The sequence below is a fragment of the Ceratotherium simum genome, chromosome 21 (assembly GCF_057802395.1).
Source record: "Ceratotherium simum simum isolate JZ-2026a chromosome 21, ASM5780239v1, whole genome shotgun sequence".
NCBI lineage: Eukaryota > Metazoa > Chordata > Mammalia > Perissodactyla > Rhinocerotidae > Ceratotherium > Ceratotherium simum.
Genome location: NC_141920.1, coordinates 6,101,513 through 6,120,155, shown reverse-complemented (window position 1 = coordinate 6,120,155; position 18,643 = coordinate 6,101,513). Strand labels below are relative to the sequence as shown.

The 18,643-nt window shown below is 58.9% G+C and overlaps 1 long non-coding RNA gene across 2 annotated transcripts; it reads right to left on the bottom strand.

Annotated features, from left to right (window-relative positions):
* Positions 1 to 12,163: 12,163 nt before the first annotated feature.
* LOC147914177 (uncharacterized) lies at positions 12,164 to 18,414 on the bottom strand. Of its 2 annotated transcripts, XR_015555509.1 has the most exons (4): positions 18,250 to 18,414; positions 16,362 to 16,470; positions 15,326 to 15,444; positions 12,164 to 13,393 (listed from the first exon to the last, which is right to left on the bottom strand). It is a non-coding gene; the product is annotated as an uncharacterized LOC147914177 (long non-coding RNA). The 2 variants fall into 2 exon arrangements; XR_015555508.1 differs by lacking the exon at positions 12,164 to 13,393 and having other exon boundaries at positions 14,257 to 15,444.
* Between the last annotated feature and the right edge of the window lie 229 nt (positions 18,415 to 18,643).

Genomic DNA, 18,643 nt, shown 5'->3' with positions numbered 1-18,643 from the left:
GACGTTTTTGGTCATCACGACTGGGGAGGGGGTGCCCCTGGAGTCTCATGGGTGGGGCCCGGGGTGCTGCCACACACCCTACAGTGCCCAGGACGGTGACTGGCCAGCTGACCCCGGAAACATCTCTCTTTTGAGGCTCCGGTTCCCTCTCTGTCAAAGTAGGGGCGACGCTGCCATCCGGCCCCGCAGGGGGCTTCTGTGTGGGTCAGGGAGGTGCTGGGTGTTGGGACCCGGGGTGTGTGTAGGATGGGGAAGTGACTTGTCATTCTGCTCTGTGTTGAGTGACCCATGAGAGCTGTAAACTCAAGTCCCAAGTGTGGGTGGCGTCCAAGACACAGGTGAGGTCCAGCCAGGCGGGCAGCACTGCCACGGGAACTGGTGTCCACAGGACTGTTCCAGACCCGTCTTCAACAGCGCCCCCGTGTGGCAGCAAGACGCCATGGCAGCAGTGCGGTTTGGCTGGCGGGGAACCGGCCCCACCCGCACCTGCGGGTTGAGGACGACTTGGGGGTCCTCGGACGGTTCAGGGAGAGGGAGGACCCGAGAAGGAGGTTCTGGGCGTCTTGCTAGTAAGCACCTGGGAGCCTGAGTGATTAAGGAACAAAGAGATGTAGTCGCCCTGGTATCACGACTTGGTGGAGGGGTTTGTTCTGAACTCATCAGTTTGGAAGGAAAGTTTCTGGCATCCAGGGGCTCCTGGGGAGCTGGAGGGTGGGAGGCGGTGGTCACTGTGCAGGACTGTGCCTGGTACGCTTCGGCCTCGATGACTGGCTTGTTGCTCCAAGAATGCAGTCAATTCCTCTGATCCCTCCTTTCGTCCTCCCCCAGCCTTGGTGCCTGCGATCCCCATCCTGGGAAAGGATTTCCTCAGCTGGGGAAGCTCTGAGGACACTCAGGTGAAGGAGGGCAGGAGATGGGGTGGGTGCGGGCAGAGACTTGCACTGCCTTCCCGAGCAGCAACCTCCCTCGTCTCCCCTTCCTGCTCAGAAGATGCTTCCAACGTGGACCTGCCAAGAGACTGTTGCAGGTGCCATTTGAGAAATATTCAAAGGAGGCGAACAAACTGTTTATCCCCGAGGAAATACAGACAGTTAACTGTTATGTGGAAGAATGCATAGCCTTGGTGGTAAAGTAAGAAATGCAAACAAGAGCCCCACTACATGCTGATGAATTTAGAAAACAAGTCTAAAATGATAAAACCCAGTGCTGGCCGGGATGCGGGGAAAATGACACATCAGCTTTGAAGATCAGATTCAGGTTTTGAAGATCAATCTGTCTGCATGAAACAAGGGCTGTGAAATGGCACACACCCTCCAACCCAGCATTTCATCTTTTGGCAACATGTTTTTGTCCTCAGGGACAGAAACATTCCTGGTGGCATTATTTGAAAGTGGGAGATGGAAAAAACAAAAAAACAAAACCCCAGATGCCCTGTGCTAGCATTTGTGGAGTGCTCACACTATTTGAAATGCTGAACACGATTACCTCTTCAGTCCTTACAACCGCTCTGCCAGGTGTGTGTTTTGTGAGCCCGCATTTCACAGATGAGGACCTGGAGGCCCACGGAGTCGGCCCTTCCTCCTCAGCCCCCCGGTGGTCAGCGGCAGAGCTGAGGCTTGAACCCAGGCTGCACCACCTGAAACTTGTGGGGGAGTGTCTCCGCCCCACGCTACTGCTCTGTAACGTGAAGGCAGAATTGTCCACCAGAGAGAAGGGACCTGAAGCTCCGGGGGGGTGTGCTGTCACCAGGACGCGACCTGAAGACAAAAGCGCTGCTGTCTGCTCTGCCTGGCAGTGACTCTGCGCCGCTGCCCGGCAGGCGTGCCCCGGCCTGCAGCTCTGGAATGCGGGCGAGCCACCGTCCCCGAGACCTGCCCTTGCTGGCTGGGCTCCAGGCGGCCGGGCCCAGCCCACAGACCCAGCCGCGCACGCTCTGTGTTTGCCCGGGGAGCCGAGCCCACACCCTTCACGCCGCCTTGATGGTAGTTGAGCAGTTGAACCGACACCCCAAACCCCCGTGTTTCTCTCTGGGCAGAAGCGCCCGTGGCCTCGTGGTGGGAGGCGCTGGAAGGAGAGCGACGGCTTCAGGCACCTGCGGCTTCAAGGAGGTTGTGAACTTTTGGAGATGCTCTTGGTACGGGGCAGAGCTTGGAGATCCTCTGCCTCTGAGAAGAGGACAGGAAGGGACACACCCCAGTGGCACATCCGATGCTGGTGTGAGTGTTAACACGTCGCGAACTCTCAGGGAACAGTGGCTCCTGTTCCTGGGGCCCCGGGCTCCCCATCTCTAAAGATTGGGTTGACCTAGAAAAGCATGTCGGAAACGTGGGACCCAGGCCACTGTAGCCGCCAGGATGCTCTGCGTGGGGCAGGCGTGGGGCACAGCGAGAAGGCCGTTCCTTTTCAGCAATTTTTCTATCCTTCTGCATTCAGCTTGGTCCTTACTTGTCTTTATGGCTGGTCCCCCGCCCTCCTCCACTGCTCACCCCGCCTTTTTAGAGGGAGAGACCAGGCCTCTGGCTCAGAGCCGTGGGCGGGCAACAGCATTTAATAACACGATTTGTCTTCCCTGTGCTCATTTTCAGAGTTATCTTCTCTTAGTGGCAAGTGATACTGGTTTTCCATTTACATGGATGATAGAGAATTTCCTTTTAAAATAACCTTAAGTAAAAAAATAAGGTGAGTCATTTTAAATAAAAATATGAAGCAAATGATAGATCAGATGGAAATGGTCAGAATCATAGAGGGGGCCCCCGAGGGTCTGAAGTTTGGGACCTGCAGACAAGGGCCCTTGACCCCTGGCAAGATTAGCAAGATGGCCCAGATGGTGTGGGTGTCACTGGCCCCTCCCCTCCTGGCGCCTCCTCAGTCCTGGTGTCTGGGGGGCTGATTCTTGAGTCTCTGGGACCTTTGACCTCCCCTCCCCTTCCTCCTTTCTCTCTCCTCTTCCCTCCTTCTCCGTCCTCCCAAGTCCAGCCCAGGAAGCATCCTTACAGGTCCAGTGCAAATCTCTGCCATTGCCCTCTTGACATGAGGGTTTCCTCCTGGAGAGGGGTGACTGCCCTGGGCGGCTCTCACTTCCCCAACTTTCCCCTCCTTCGTTAGCCCGATGCACCAGTTCTTACCTTGTCCGCTCATTAGAGTCACCAAGAGGCTTTCACAAGCTGCCCCTCGTGTCCCCGCCCGGACCAATTAAATCAGCATCACGGAGCTGGGGCCTGGCGGGCGCTGGCGTATGTGGCAGCTCCCTGGGTGGTTCCAGTGAGCACTGAGTGGGAACCTGGCCTGGAGCTCCCTCCCTCAACCTCGTCCCTCTTCCCCCGAGCTGGCCACCCCCCGACCCTGCCCAGCGCAGACCTGCCGTTTTCCAGCCAGACCTTCCTTGCCTCGGCCGTCTGGGTAAAATGCAGGCTCTGATGCCAGTGGGAGCCTGAGATCCTGCATTTCTAACCCCCGGCGCTGATGCTGCCGGGCCGTGGACCCCACTCGGCTGGGCGAGAGTGTAGAGCAACCTTTCTATCTGGACAGACAGGAAATGCCCTCTGCCCTTTGGGCCGCACGGTCTCCGGGGCGATGACTTGGCTGTGCAGCTGTGGTGCAAACGCAGCCGTAGACAGCACAGAGACGAATGGCGGTGGCCGGGTGCCAATAAACTTTACATAAATTCAGGTGTTGGGCCAGATTTGGCCCTCAGTTTGCTGACCCCTGGTGTAGACCGTGTTCTCTGGGGTAGGCACTCGGTGGACACCCTCTCTCACCCCTCAGGAGCCCTCTGCAGACCATTATCTTCCTCTCTGTGATGCATATAGGTGGATTGAGGCTCAGAGAGGGTCAGCCACTTGCCCCAGGTCACACAGCAAGCAGGGCCAAAGCTAGGACTCAAACCCAGCTCTTCTGGTTGCAAAGCCCATATTGCCTGGCCACAGCGAGTCACAGAAGCTCTCTGAGCCTCAGTTTCCCCACAGGCTGTCTCTAGAAGGCACTACTCAGTCTTTCTCTGTAGCAGTAACTGCCTCCCAGGTCGGTGGAAGGTTAAATCTGATAGTGACTGGCACACAAGTGCTAGTTCTTTCATTCATTAGATGGTTGTTAGTTTACTTGCTGAGGGCCGTGAAAGGAAAGGAAGCTAGAGGGAGGCCTTCCCTGGGGGTCCCCGGGTTCTTGCCCTCCTCATAATTCTCCAAGGCCCTCAAACGGAGGCCTCCTGAGTGAGGTGCCATCCTGCCTCCCTCGGGGGGTCTGGCTCCCCTCATCCCGGCCAGGACCCCTGCCCTGGGAGCACCCTCCTTCAACCCGAATCCCCATGTGTGACTGGAAGGTGCTTTTGGTCCCAGGTCGGCATTTGTCAGCTCAGCTGGGATATCCTAACAACTCTCTCCTCTAAGGAGCCTGGCTTGCCTGGAGGAGTGTTTCCTGTCCCTGTCACTCTGGGGTTCATTTTGGGGCTGTTGGACAGTAGTTGGAGAGCATGGAAGCCACATTCCTGTCCCCCGACTCTTCTTTGCATTCACAAAGGACCCAGGTCCCTTCCACACTTCTGCTCAGTCACCTTAGCACGTTAGCTTTTAGTCCTTTTACCAGTTGCTTCCTGGTCACAAAATGGCTGCCACTGCTCCAGCCTCTTGACCTCACAGTGGCAGCACAAGCAGGTCAGCAGGGAGAAGTCTTATGTCTCATTGACTAGAACTGGGTCACATGGCTGCTACTAGCTGCAAAGGAGGCTGGGAAAGCAAGTATCTGGCAGAGGGCAATGGGACAGCTATGACTAGGCCAATCATGATTCATGCCTAGGCGCAGGGCATGCTGCTGGTCCAAAACTGTTTTGGTAGCAAGGAGGAAATGGGGAGTGGCTTTGAGAGGGCAGCCAAGGGTGAATGTGGCAGGGGCCAGAGGGGCTGGAGAGCGGAGTGCGAGGGAAGTGTGGTGAGGGAGAGGCTGGAGGCTAGACCGTGCAGGGTCTCATGGGCCCTGATAGTGTTGTTTTTATCTCAAGGGCAATGGGGAGCCATTGGAGGGCTTGGGGCCACGGCAGGTAGCATAACACAATTTGCGTGTCCAAGAGAAGTGGCTCAGATGGTTGGTCCTGAGTCCTCCTCTGGGGGTCACCTGCACCCCAAATGATTTCACAGAGGAAAACTCCAGTGCGTGTCTGGACAGTGGAGCCTCACTGCCAGGCCATAGAGACTTCAGGAAAAAAAAAGAACTGTCCAGGCCTGGCGCACAGGGGGCAGGGGTTTGTCTCCATGTCTCGGGGTGGGGGGCGGGAATGGCCAGACACGCTGTCCATCCTCACAGGGATCCAGAGTGTTCTCACGGAGGCCCGGGTCACATGACCAGCCAGACCACGCCAGAGCGGCTGGATCTGAGGACAGGTGGGTGACCTGTCCCCCTTTCCGGAGCTCAGCGGGGAGAGACAGTGAGAGGACAGCCCGGGTGGGGACCCTGCCCTGTAGTAACCACGGTCCTTGTCAACCAGCCGGGCACTGGGCTGAACGCTTCATGCCTCATCCCCCTCAGTCGCCATAACAGCCCCTGAGACGCGGCTCAGGGGAGAAAGTGTCACGTTACCGACGATGTGAGGAGCTCAGGTTCCAGAGTCACTGCGGCCGGGCCCTGTGAGCAGGAAGAACTCCCCAGGTGGTAACTCATTGAATCCTCCCGATAGCCCGGAATTCCTCCCTCTGCTCCGCCTCCTCTGCCCCCACACACCCAATCCCTCAGCGAAAGCTGTTGGCTCTGCCCTGAAAATACCTCCCGAATCTGGCCTTCTCCCCACCTGCCCTGCTCCCAGCACCCAAGCCACCACCACTTCCTGTCGGGATTGCTGCCTCCTCCTGACGGCCCCTCTCGGTCTCCTGCCCACACGCAGTGAGACAGATCCTTTAAAAACTTAGCGCCATCCTGTCCTCGCTCTGCTTGGAACCGTCCAGCAGCTCCTCATCCCTGCACAACCGGAGCCTGCCCACCTCTCCATCCCCCCCACCCCGCCACCGCTTCCTCTGCTCCAGCCTCTTGTTGTTTCTAAAACACCCCCAACCTCATCCTGCCTCAGGGCCTTTGCACTGGCTGTTCCCTCGGCCCGAAATGCCCTTCTCCCAGAAATCTGAACAGCTTGCTCCCTCACTTCATTCAGGTTCTGCTCAAATGTCCCCTCCTGGAAGAGCCTGCTGTGTGCTCCCCACCAAAGGGAGCCCCACCTTCACTCCCTATTCCCTCCCCCGACAGAGGTCTGTGCTTCGGAGCTTCATCCTCCCGCCCAGAATAAACTCTAGGCAGGATTTCTGTGTGTTTTGCTCTCTGCTGTATCTTCAGTGTCTAAAACAGTCGCTGCACAGCGTAGAAGCCTCATATAAATTTGTGACGTAAATGACGAACCTACGACGTGGGTACCGTCGTTATCCCCACTTTACGGGTGCGGAACAGGCCCAGAAAGGTCCAGCAACTTGCTCAGGGTCACAGGGACCTACAGGCCAGGGAGCTGAGTTGGGCCCTCAGGGGCTGACCCCAGAGGCCTTGCACACCACCCCTGCAGAGCGCTGCCTCCTGCACTGGGCATGGCTCTGGAGCAGATGTTTCTAGGCTCCAATCCTTGCTCTACTGTTCCCAGCTGTGTGACCTGAGGCAGCTGTCTCAACCTCCCTGGGCTTTGCTCCTTGTCTGCACAGAGTGAACAGCTCTTCCTTCCAACGGTGCCCTGAGCATTCCAGGAGGCGACGGTTGGCACCGCTCTAAACAGAGCCTGGCATCCCGCAAACCTCTGGCTATTGCTGGCTAACGTCGCTCTCCCATTTAATAGGTGGGGCAGCTGAGGCCCAGAAGACACTCAAGGTCACGCAGCCTCTGGATTCACGGGCAGGCCCGCGTGACTCTGAGGTTCCACCCGGGGGATGAGCCCTCCCTGCTCGGCCAGGTCCCGGGCCTGCTCCCTCTCTGCTTCCGTGGCAGGCGGCCCCGCCCTGCCTTTGTTCTGCGGTCGCTGGCTGTCACCCGGGCACGGGAGGGGGCTGCGGCGGGCCCCGCGCAGGTTGCTATTTGCTTTCCTCTCCGGCCCCTTCCCGGGCTGGGTGGAGGTGGGCACGGGCCCAGGCGTGCAGGTGGGGACGATTCGTCACGGAAGGCCACCGGCCGTCCACTCCCCTCTCTCTGAGCTCCTGGGGGGCTGGGCCACCCGCGGGGGTGACTAACCCTCCCGGTCTGCTCGGGACTGAGGCGTTTCCCAGGAAGCGGGACTTGCAGGGCTAAACCCGGGAGAGTCCTGGGCAACCCGGGGCAAGTGGGTCACCCACTCTGCGGGGCGCCGTGCGGGAGGGGACAGGGTCAGCCACGCCAAGGACACTGCGCTGCTCCCCTCAGCCCTGCTGCCCGCACGGTTCTGACCTGGGCCCGGCTCCAACATCAGGCAGAGCCGAGTGCAGAATCCCCGCCCCGCCCCGTATTCACGATTCAAGAAGTCGTCTCAGCTCTTGGAGCCTCAGGTTCCTCGTCTGTAAAATGGGGCTGAGATTCCACTCCCCTCACAGGGACGCTGGGGAATCAGATGAGAAAGCAAGCACACAGCGCTCGGCAGAGGGTAGACAGCTGTGCAGGAGAGCACGTGTGATCGTGTTATTAGATCTCTGCTTAAAACCCGGCTGCGCACCACTCGTAGAATAAAGGCCAACCCGCCGGTAACCTCGAAGCTCCTCTGATCTGCCCCTGTGATCCCTGAGCGCATCTTAAGCTCCCCTCTTCTCACTCTGCTCCAGCCATGCTGGCCTCCTGGCTGGCCTAGACCCGACCAGATCTCTCTTCTGCCTCAGGGCCTTTGCATGTGCTGTTTCCTCTGCAGTCCGTCTCTCCTGGGACTGGCTCCTTCTCAGCTTTGGGCCTCAGCTTAATGGTCGTCTGCACAGAGAGGCCTCCCTGTCTACCTTATTTGAAGGGATGTTTGTCTTCTTGGGGACATGTCATTTCTTAGCTGGTTCACTGTGGTTGCCCCAGGCCTTAGAGTGGAGCACAGCACATTTGTCGAGTGGATGATGGATGAATGAATGAATGTTGGCCTGCGGAGGTTCCACTGGGCTGGAGAAAGAGCCCGGGGTCTGAAGTCCTGTTCCTTCTCTGAGCCTCAGTTTCCTCACCGGTCAGCAGGGATGAGCGGAGCATCCAGCTCCTGGGTGTTTGTGAGGCATGGATGAAGTGACAAAGACAGACAAGTCAGGACACATAGTAGGACTCGGGGACTGGCGGCCCTGCCGACAGGGAGCCCACGTGCGCCCCCCACACCACCTTCCTCCCTGCACCCCCAGGACCTCCGTGGTGCGGTGGGCACCACTGCACACACACGACACGCAGATCAGGAGGCCGAGGCCCCGAGGGCTCGTCCCTGCCCCATCACCCCGCGCTGGCAGCCGGGGCCTGCTGCCTCTCCGGGGCCCGGGCGCCCAGCGCGCACCTCTCCTCCTCCCGCCGGAGCGCGCCCGGGCAGCAGCCGACGCTCACATGCCCGCGGCCCCGGGCCGGGCTCCCCAGAGACTCGAGCGCATTGTCAGAGCTGTCAAACAATCTCCCTGCCAGGTTTTCACAAGAATCCGAGGCCTCGCTGCCCGCTGCCAAACACCCTCTTAAGACGATACCTCCGGGGCCCGCGGGCCTGTCCCAGCGCTGCCGCTCCTCGGCCATATATAGGCAAAAGCCGGGGAAGCCCTCTCCACCGCGGGCCGGGCTCCCAGGAGGCTGCCGCGGCCTGGGCCTGACCCCCGGGATCGCGCGCTTCCAGATCCGCCAGCCTCCGGCCAGAGGGCCGGCGAGGAGGCCGGGTGGGCGGGCGCGGGCGCTCGGCCTGCCGGGGCCTCCCGGGGCCTCCCGCTCCGTCAGCTCGGGCCCGGGCGGCCTCTTACCAAATAAGGCCGGCGCAGCGGGGCCTGGACCGGCTCAGGCCGGGGGGTGGGCGGCGGGCCTGCCCGCCCGTCCCCTCCCGCGCCCCCGCCAGCTGGCCCTGTGACGTGCCGTCCCCGCGGCTCCGAGGAGGGCCAGCCCTGAGGGGCAGCGGTGGGCTGTGCGGCATGCCCGGGAGGGGAGCCTCCGCGGAGAATTTTTGGAATGTTCCAGTTGGAACCTTCAGAACGCTGCATTTAGAATCTCTAGAGAAGGCAGGTGCAGAAAGATTCCTGGATCTCCTGCCGCAGCCCCAGGGGCCCCGACTGGGCCCAAGGGACGAGCTGCCCGGCCCCGCAATGCGCACACCCACACCTGTTCCCACGCCCCCGGGGATGTCCCGCTGCTGGACATCATCCGCGGTCACCAGTCACACCGTCAGCCCCTCCTGGCTCCTGGTCTGTGGGGTCAAAGGGCAGGGCTGGCCAAGGGGCTCAGTGCTCTCGAGAGTCCTGGGGGGGCCCTGGGCAGTGACCTGCCCCTCACCTGTGCCTGTGGTGGGGGGTGTGTGTGAAGACCCCACCCCTACGACCCAGCTTGAGCCCCACCTGGGGAACAAACCAGGTGCAGGTGAGGAACGGGAGGGCCAAGCCCGTGGGGGGCGAGATGGAACAGGGGTTTGTCACATCTCAGGAGCCACTGAAGGGCTTGGAGCTCTCGGGTCTGCCTGCCTTGGTTCCAGCCAGCTGCTTTGTTTTTTGGAGCCTCAGTTTTGCTGTCCTTAAAATGGGTATAATACAAACCCGATGTCAGGGGCGGCTGCAGGAGTCCAGTGGGTAAGGTGTGGAGGGCTCTGCAGAGAGCCGTGGGAGGGTTAAGTGGGATCCTGGGCCGGGGAGGACATCCCTTGTTTTCTGGGAGAACGGGGGAGGCAGGGGCACTCCCTCTGTCCCTGACACCCCTCGGCAGCTTTTCACAGCCTCCCTGCTTTCTTGTTAGCCCGGGGACGCTGGGTGGCATTTTGAGGTCTCCTGAGCCACTCCCAGAGCAGGAAGCCTGTGGCTGGGGGTGACCAGCCCTTGAATGTGTAAACACACATGTGTGTGACTGTGGGGCACCAGGGAGCCCCGGAGTGCAGCTGTGTGAGGCGAGCGTATGCAGGAGCGTAGGTGCCCGGGCCCCAGTGTGGGCATCAGGGTGTGGGGGGTATTTGTGGGTTCTGCTGCTGCCCGTTTCTGAAGGCTTTTCATGAGTTCTGGGAATCTCGGGGGGTGGGGCCCGTCTCCCAGGACAGGCTGCAGAATTAGGGCCCTAGTGCAAAATGAAAATGCGCAACCCCGCGTTTAAAGAGTACCAAGACTTTCAAGACGGCGAGAGCAGAGAATTAAACCAGGCGGAGGGGTGCCTTCTGAGCGTGGGGGACCCCATGCAACTGTCCAGACCCTGTCCCCTCCCTCTCCCTTGGGTCTGTGTGACCTTGGCCAGGCCCGCTGGACCCTCCAGCCCGGCAACGGTGGTGGGATCGGCAGGAAGGTCTGGAAAGTCTATAAAGGTGACCCACAGCCCCCAGTCACAGGAGCAGCCAGGCACCCACGTCAGGACACACGGCCCCCAGTAAAAGTGCTCTCCTGGCCCCTCGATTGAAGCCCAGGCTGAGGGTCGTTCCCATGGACCAGAGGCCACGAGTTGGTGCAGCCCCTGCCTTCAGCCAGTCTGGCAGGACGCCGTGGGCGAGGGCGTCCGCGACCGGGACACCCGCTGGGTGGCCGGAATTGGCTCCACTGGACGGGCAGCCTGGGCAGAGCTGGTGAGCCCGGGAGGTGGAGGGCAGGAGGGGCTGGAAGAGGAGGCTGCTCCCTGGGGGCTCCTGCAAGGGCTTGGGGCTCCCCAGACGGCTGCCAGCTTTGACCCTGGCCCTAGGGGTACACTCTGCTGGAAGGTTCTCTGTGATCTCCAGAAACCACCCACCCAGGCGCTTGGATGTGCCCACTGGAACTTGTGGCTGTTCTGCTGGAACCTCCGGGATTCCGCTCAGAACATTCCGGATCGCACCCCCCAGCCCGAGCTCTGAGCTCCCTCAGGGTGGGGCTGGGCTTGGCTGGTTCAGCGGGGTCTCCCAGAGCCTGGCACAGCGCTGGAACAGAAGGGACGAACACCCTTCCGTGCAGGTGGAGGAAAGCAGCACATTTTCAGCCGACGCACCAGACCAGGGGCCAGATCATAACCACGGCGACGTCCAGGCCTTCGACGTTTCATTTTAACAGGAAGCCTGGTGACTCCCATTCATGCGCCTCTTTTTTGATGTAGGAAAAAGGTCTTTTCTCCGGGGGCCGGGGGGGGGGTGGTCTGCAGATGGGGACTCCCCTTGTCTCTCTGGCATAAACCACACGCCCGAGCATCTTCTGCCTTTCGCAGTTTCTCTTTCTTTAAAGTGGAGAGAGAAGGAATATGCTCCCAGAGACAACCAACCAGAGAGCTTCTGGGCAGACTTAACCTCTAAAGTAAACTTGTCCTTTCAGTTCATTAATCAACAAGGATTTATTGGCACGGCCTGCATGCCAGAGCGGGTGCTAGATGCTGAGAAACCAGAGGAAAAATGAGCTGAGGAAATTCTGCCTGAGTGCAGCTAGGTCTGTTTTCTGTTTTACCAGTGCAGAAACCGAGGCTCAGAGAGGTTATGTGAGTTACCTAAGGCCACACAGCATGTGTGTGACAGGCTTTGACCTGCAAGGATGCTGACGGCAGGAGCCGGCTAGAAGAGATGGGAGAATGAGGCATCGTTGGTGGTTAAGACTCAGGCTTTGGTGCCAGTGAAACTGGGTTCAAATCCCACCTCTGGGACCTTGGTGGGACCTTTTGCTCCCCCAAGCCTGGGTTCCCTCACTCTCTGAGAGTCGTGTTCTGCTACATGCCAGCCCACCTCTTGGAGCCTCGGTTTCTCGTCTGTGGAACGGGGACCGCAGGAGTCTCGCTGGTTCCTTCAGTCTCTCGACAACACGCACTGAGCCCCGCCACGTGCCGCACACCACTCTCGGCGCTGGGACAGCCGCCCCATGGGCTGGCGCGTTGATGGGGGGCCGTGGCAGCGTGCCTGGCCGGCTCCCTCTGCGAGCCAGGCGTGGGACCAGTCAGGGCAGTGGGGCTGTGCAGCAGGTGGAATCCGGCGCAACAGGCCCCTGGTTCGGAGACGGCCTCGTCTGTCCTCAGGCCGCGGGGGGCCGTCCGGGGCCTGAGGGAGCAGGGAGATGCCTGGGGGCCCAGAGCAGGGAGAGGGGCTGCGGAGCGCACGAGCGGGGGGGGGGGGCGTCATCACGTCAGCCTTCTCTGAGGAAGTGAGTGGAGGGGCGCTCGCTGGTTTGCTGGTGGCTGGACTCAGCTCGTCACTTGCTCTGTCCTGTGGACCCTTAGGGCCACCCAGCAAGGCAGGGGCCCCATTTGACAGATGAGGAAACTGAGGCTCATGGGTGGAAGTCACCCGCATAAGATCACACAGCTTGTGAGGGTACAATGAGGGTCGTGTCCCTCCACGGCCCGATCTTTAATCACAGAGGTGATGGAGGAAGAGGGAAGAGGAGAGAGATGGGCAAGGGGAGGGGAAAAGAGAAAGAGACTTGACAAGCGGGCAGGATGGAGGCCCCACTTTGGGGGACCTTCTGGACCCTGCCTCGTCTTACGCTCCATCCACGCATCTCCGAGGGGCTATAGCTCCCAGGGACTCAGGCTTGGCCAAGCTCTCGGCAAGCCTCGGGGCCCTGCCCGGGGGTCTCCTGGGCCTGTGGCGGTGGTTACTGCTCCCTGCAGAGGGTGCCCCCCTCTTAGGGCTGGATTCTCCCCCCAGCCTGGGGCCTGGCATCTCTGGCAGCCTGGGGAGGCTATTTTTAAACCTTGCAGCTGGTTTTTGTCATGGCTGCTGATCTGTAGGTGTGGAAACCTTGGGTCTGTTCTGCCAGCACTCTGAACGAGCTTTGCAAACGAGCAGGCATGGTGCTGATCGAAGTGGAGGCACGGGGGGAATCCAAAGCTGCAGCCAGGGCTCTGTGCCCCCTGGACACTGGGAAGAGGAGGGGCGAAAGAGCCAGCTCTCAGGTGGGAGACAGCAGCGGTTAGGCACGCTCCCCAGAAGATACAGGCTGGAGTTTGGGAGGCCAGAGTAAGATATTTAGCAGCTTTGGACTGTCATCTTCATTTCTCCTCTGGGAGGTGACAGAATACAGGGGTGGAGAGCATGGATTCTGGAGTCAAACAAACCTGGGTTGGAAACTTGACTTTAACAGTTGTATGATTATGGGTGTATCAGTTAGCTATTGCTGTGTAACAAACGATCCCAAAACTTAGCTGCTCCAAACGCCATGATTCAGTGAGTTGACAGTTTAGCCTGAACCAGCAGCTGGACGGTTCTTCTGGTCTGAGCTGGGGTCCCTCATGCATTGTGGTCAGCTGCTGGGCCAGTGGAGGCTCTGTTTCTGTGAGTGGCTATCTTCCAGGTGACGGGGACAACTGGGTCATGTGTCTCTCATTCTGTGGCAGGCTTGTTCTCCTGGTGGAGATGGGGAAGAGGGAGAGCAGAAGCAGGCACAGCTGCTGGAGGCCCGAGCTTCGATTTGGCACAACATCACTTCCAGCAATTCTGTTGCTAAAGCAGGTTACAAGACCAACCCAGATCCACGAGGTGGGGAAATACGCATGGCCTCTCAATGGTGCAGCTGCAAAGTCGCTTTGCAAAGGGTTCTGAGTACAGGGAGGGACGCAGAATTGGGGTCTTATTTTTTTAAATTACCGCATTGGCACCCATGGAGTTCCTGGGGCCTCGTGTCCTCATTTGTCACATGCGAGTAATACGGCTGTTGTGAGAACTAAGTGAGGTGCGGTATGTGGAGTCACCAGCAAAGAGCCCGGTACAGATAAGTGCTCAGAACAGAAGCTGTCACGATGCCTCGAGGAGCTGTCACGATGCCTCAAGGGGAAGGAGTACTTCCTGCCCCCCCATCCCTGTGAAACACGTCCCAGAGGGTCACTGCTCTCTGGAGAGACACTGCCCAAAACGATGACCTGCAGCTGCAGGAAACCCGCCGGGGCCAGGAGCCTTTTGGTAAATATTGTTCCCCCTCCCATGGAGGCCGGGCTGACTCCCTGACCACTGTCCATCTGTTGCCCAGGCCATGTCATTTCATCAGCACCACCAAGCATGTTCACACACCCATGCACGCTCACATCTCACAGATGCACATTTACATACACATCCAGTTGCACACTCCCACACACACACATACACTGTCACACACACTCACAGACACAAGTGCACGTTTATAGGCAGGACACTGCAGTCTCACACACTTACTCTTACACACACACAAACCCTCTCGTACATTCACACGCACACTCTCACACGTGTGCATTTACATGCACACATTCTCTGGCTCACCCACGTGCTTTTGCATGCACATGCTGTGCACACTCACACTAACACACACAGCCTTCCTGGCTCGAGTTCCGCTGCCTTGGTTGGCGATGGCCCTTGGACTGAGAAGCTGGGCGGGGCTGAGGCCGGGTCGGGAGCCTCATTCCTACCCAGCTCAGCGACCAGGTCTCTGTGTGACCCTGAGCTCGTTTCGTCTGTCCCTGGGTCCCCGTCTCCTAACGACAGTGATGACAATGACAACCAGCCTTTGTTGAGCATCACTGACACGCTCTTACCTAAGACGCACAGCAGCCTGGCAGATGGGGAAACTGAGGCCCAGAGAGGGGATGTAGCCTGCCACGGTCACCGAGGTGGGAACCGGAAGGGCTGGGGTTTGAGCCCAGGTCTGATCTGACTGTGGGGCCCACCTTTCTAGCTACTTTGCTCCAGGGAGCCCAGGCCCATTTCATCTTCACAGTGAGGGAGTACTCTTATAATCCCATTTCACAGGGGAGGAAACTGAGGCTCAGAGAGTGCAGTGATGGCCCCAGGGGTCTGCCCTCCAGGCACACTGGGCTTCCTTCCTGCCCTCACTCCTACGGGATTGCCTCCTGCCTCAGGGCCCCCGCAGCTTCTGTTCCCTCTGCCTCCGCCCTTTGCCAGTCGGCGTTGTGCATCCTGTGGGTCTCACCCTAAGGGCTGCTTCTGCAGGAGCCTCCTCTGACCCTGAACTAGACCACACTCTCCTCTGGGAACCGGCTGTGTGGGCTTTCTAGCTGCCGTCATAGCGTGTTACCAACGCGTGGTGCCTGACACAACACCGTCTATGAGCTCAGGGCTTCCCGGGGTCACGGCCCTGCTCGGGGCCCGTGAAGCCAAATCCAAGGGGACAGGTGCGCTCCCGTCCAGAGGCTCGGGGCACCCTTTCCTGCTCACTCGGGCTGTCCGCAGAGCTCAGCGCCCGGCCCGGGCTCCCTGCCTCCTTCTTCAAGCCGGCGTCAGGCCAAGTCTTTCTCCCTCTGGATCCCTCTGTTCTCTCCCACTTTTTCTCTTATGTGATCCGTATGTTACCTTCCACGTCTCAGGATCTCTGTGATGGCTTGGACCCAGCCGGAGACTCCAGGATCATCTCGTCATCAGAGCAGCTGTTTAGATACATAGGTCCTGGGGACTCATGTCCAGTGTGGTGACTACGGTTAATAACACCGGATCACGTATTTGAAAGTTGCTAAGAGAACAGATCTCAAAGTCCTCACCACAAGAAAAAAGAAAAAACTTTTGTAACCATTTATGTGACAGATGTTAACTAGTATGTGGTGATCATTACATCGAATCATTATGTTGTGCACCTGAAACTAATACCATGTTATATGTGAATGACACCTCAATAAAAGTAATTAATCAATCAATCAAAATAAATAAAGATTTCCTCAATAAAAACTGAAGCACAAAATAAAATGACTAGAAATTAAAAAAAAAACACAAGACACCATCTTTAAATGTTCCCTTAAAAGTGGGTCATTATGGGGCCGGGCGGGTGGGGTAGTGGTTAAGTTCGCACACTCCGCTTTGCAGCCTGGGGTTCACAGTCTCAGATCCCAGGTGCAGACGTACACACCGCTCGTCAAGCCATGCTGTGGCAGCGTCCCGTGTACAAAATGGAGGAAGATGGGCACGGATGTGAGCCCAGGACCAATCTTCCTCAGCAAAAAGAGCAGGATTGGCAACAGATGTCAGCTCAGGGCCAATTTCCCGGACCAAAAAAACCAAAAGTGGGTCATTCTAATTTGCTTAGGTGTTTTCACTCATTTGACAATTTCTCACCTATTTCTTTATCTTGTTTCCTGCCTAAGTGACTTCACCGAGCTTTAAGACCCTCCAATCTATGCATATGAAATTGTCACGTATGTCAGCTTACCTAACATTTAAAATTAAGAAAAAAAAAATCTAGTGTGATATAAGAAAGAAAAAACGTCAGCTGATCAGTAACCTCAATTCCATCTTCAGCCTTCAGTCGCCTCTGCTGTATAACCTAACACGGTCACAGGTTCTGGGGACTGGGGCGTGGGCATCTTTGGGGGATTATAATTCTGCCTTCCACACTTACCTTATTGATTTTTTCCGTCACATGCACTTATCAAACTTCTCATTACATATTCATTTGTGAGATTCTCTGTTTTCTGTCTGTCTCCCTCCCGAGACCATCAGCTCCACACCTGGGGGTTGGAGGGACTGAGTATAAATTCCCTGAACAAACAGCTGAACCAGGGTTTGAACCTGCACCTCTGTGTCATTATTTATCAACAAAGGGGGCTGGATGCTCAGTTTCTCCCCTGCTGCCATCAAGCCTACTGTGTCCAGCTGCACAGGTTGTGGACTGCACAACTCCAGGGCTCAGCTCACACTTCAGACTCTGTGGTCCTTGCAGTTGGGTAGGGTCCAGCCTTCAGGCCCATGGGCCATGGCTCTGCTCCTGGATCTGGAACCTGTGTTCTCAACCTTGGCTGCCCTTGGAGTCATCCAAAGGGCTTTTAAAATCCTAATGCCCGGGCCATGCCCCAGACCAATTGCTTTAGAATCTCTGGAGCGGGCCCAGGCATCTGCATTTTTAAGGCTCCCCAGGTGACTCCTGGGTTGGGCTGAGGTGCTCGCCTCCTTCTGACAGAGTCGGAGAGTTACGTAATGCAGAGGGAGGGAGCCCCTTCCTAAAACTTTGCAAAACCGAGGCCCAGCAGCTGCCAGTGACACTGTGCCTTCCTCCCCCTCAGGCCGATTTCTTCACTTTCTGTGGCTGCGGCCAATGAGCCGCCTCGTCGGGCAGCTGCCCTCATGGCCTGAGGGCTGATTTACGACCGGCCAACCTCTGGCGGTCAGTGGACAGGGGCTGCTCCTGTCCATCAACCCTGCTCCATCCAGGGTGGCCACCGTCTCTCCTGGGAGACACACGGGCTAGAGAGGCAGGGAGGCTCGGGGCCGGCAGAGCGAGAGCGGCTCCCCCGAGGAGCGCGGCCCGTCCCTTGCCTGGGAGTCACTGAGGGTTGCCGGACCCTAAGTTTTCCTTGGCCGCGGTCAGTGTGCTGGCGCCGTGGTTGGGAGTGTTCTCCTCCGGGGGCGCTGAGCGCAGCTCCCGCAGTGTGGGGGCAGGTGACGAAAGGCACCCCCAGCGGGCCTGGCGGCCGGTGAGATAAGACACCCGGGCTGCTGGGGCAACGTGCTGTCGACACGCGTTTCCAGGACGCCTCTGCTCTGCCGGCGCCTTGGGAGCCAGCTCGGGGGAGGAAGGAGGCGGCGGCACGCAGGAGGCTGGGGTGGAAGCCAGTGAGAGACGGGACTGCGGCTGGCGCACGTCACCGTTTGTGAGCAAGACTCACGGCCCCTCTCCGTCCTGGCTCCCGGCATGAGCGAGCTTGTGGCCCCGTGGCCACGCCCCACCCCTGGAAGGTGTGGTCCCTGCCGGACAGGAGCCAGAGACGGGCCTGGCAGGTGTGCCTTCCCCAGGGTCCCCATGGCCGGCCAGCCGCGCCCATCCGCAGCAGCCCCGGACCCCGGGTCCCCTCTCTTCCTGGCACTCGTCTCTGCCCTCCCCAAAGGGCTGTGAGTCCGTCCCCTCTGGGCTGGGGGCCTGGGCATTCAGTCTCTTTCGGCTTCCTCTCCATGAAGTGGCGTGGGGGTGGGGAAACTCAGGGCTGCTCAGGGCAGGAAGGGGGGGAACCACGGCCCCTCCCGGGCAACCCCCCACAGGCGAAGCATCGACCGACCCCCGCGACTGCTCACACTGTCCTCCCCCCAGGTTCCTGGGGCGCTCTGGTGCCTGCCCTGCCCCCTGCTCTGGCCTGGCCATGCCCCAGATGGGGCGCGGCATACACCGCAGACCCAAGAAGAGGGTGGGGGGTCTTGATGGAAGACCACCATTCTCCATTTTTTTCTGGAGAAACCTGCTAACGCTCACTGAGCACTGGAGGGGCCGTTCTCAGCCTGGGCACGTGTGAGCTCACCCGGTCCTCAGACAGCCCGGAGCCAGGGGAAGGCCCGCACCGTTTGGTAGAGGAGAAGACGGAGCCCAGAGCGGCGGCTAAGCCGGGGCTGCAGGCCCGGGAGCAGGGCTGCCGCTGGGAGCAGGCGCGCCCTCCCCGGCCCTCCTCTGCCGGCGCCTGGAGAGGGGCTGTCGCGCCGGCCGCAGAGGTCTCGGGGAGGGCTCCGGCTGCCCGGGAGGAAGCGGAACTTTGGAAACCACACTCTTATCTGCTCCCCACAAGAGCTGCAACTTGGCAGCGCTCTTGGCAATTAAAGTTGGTGCTTCTTCATTCACTTGCTGGTTCGTTTATTCATTCGTCACTCACTCATTCATTTGTTCAGTGTCTACGTTCCAGGCTCTGGGCCAGGTGCACA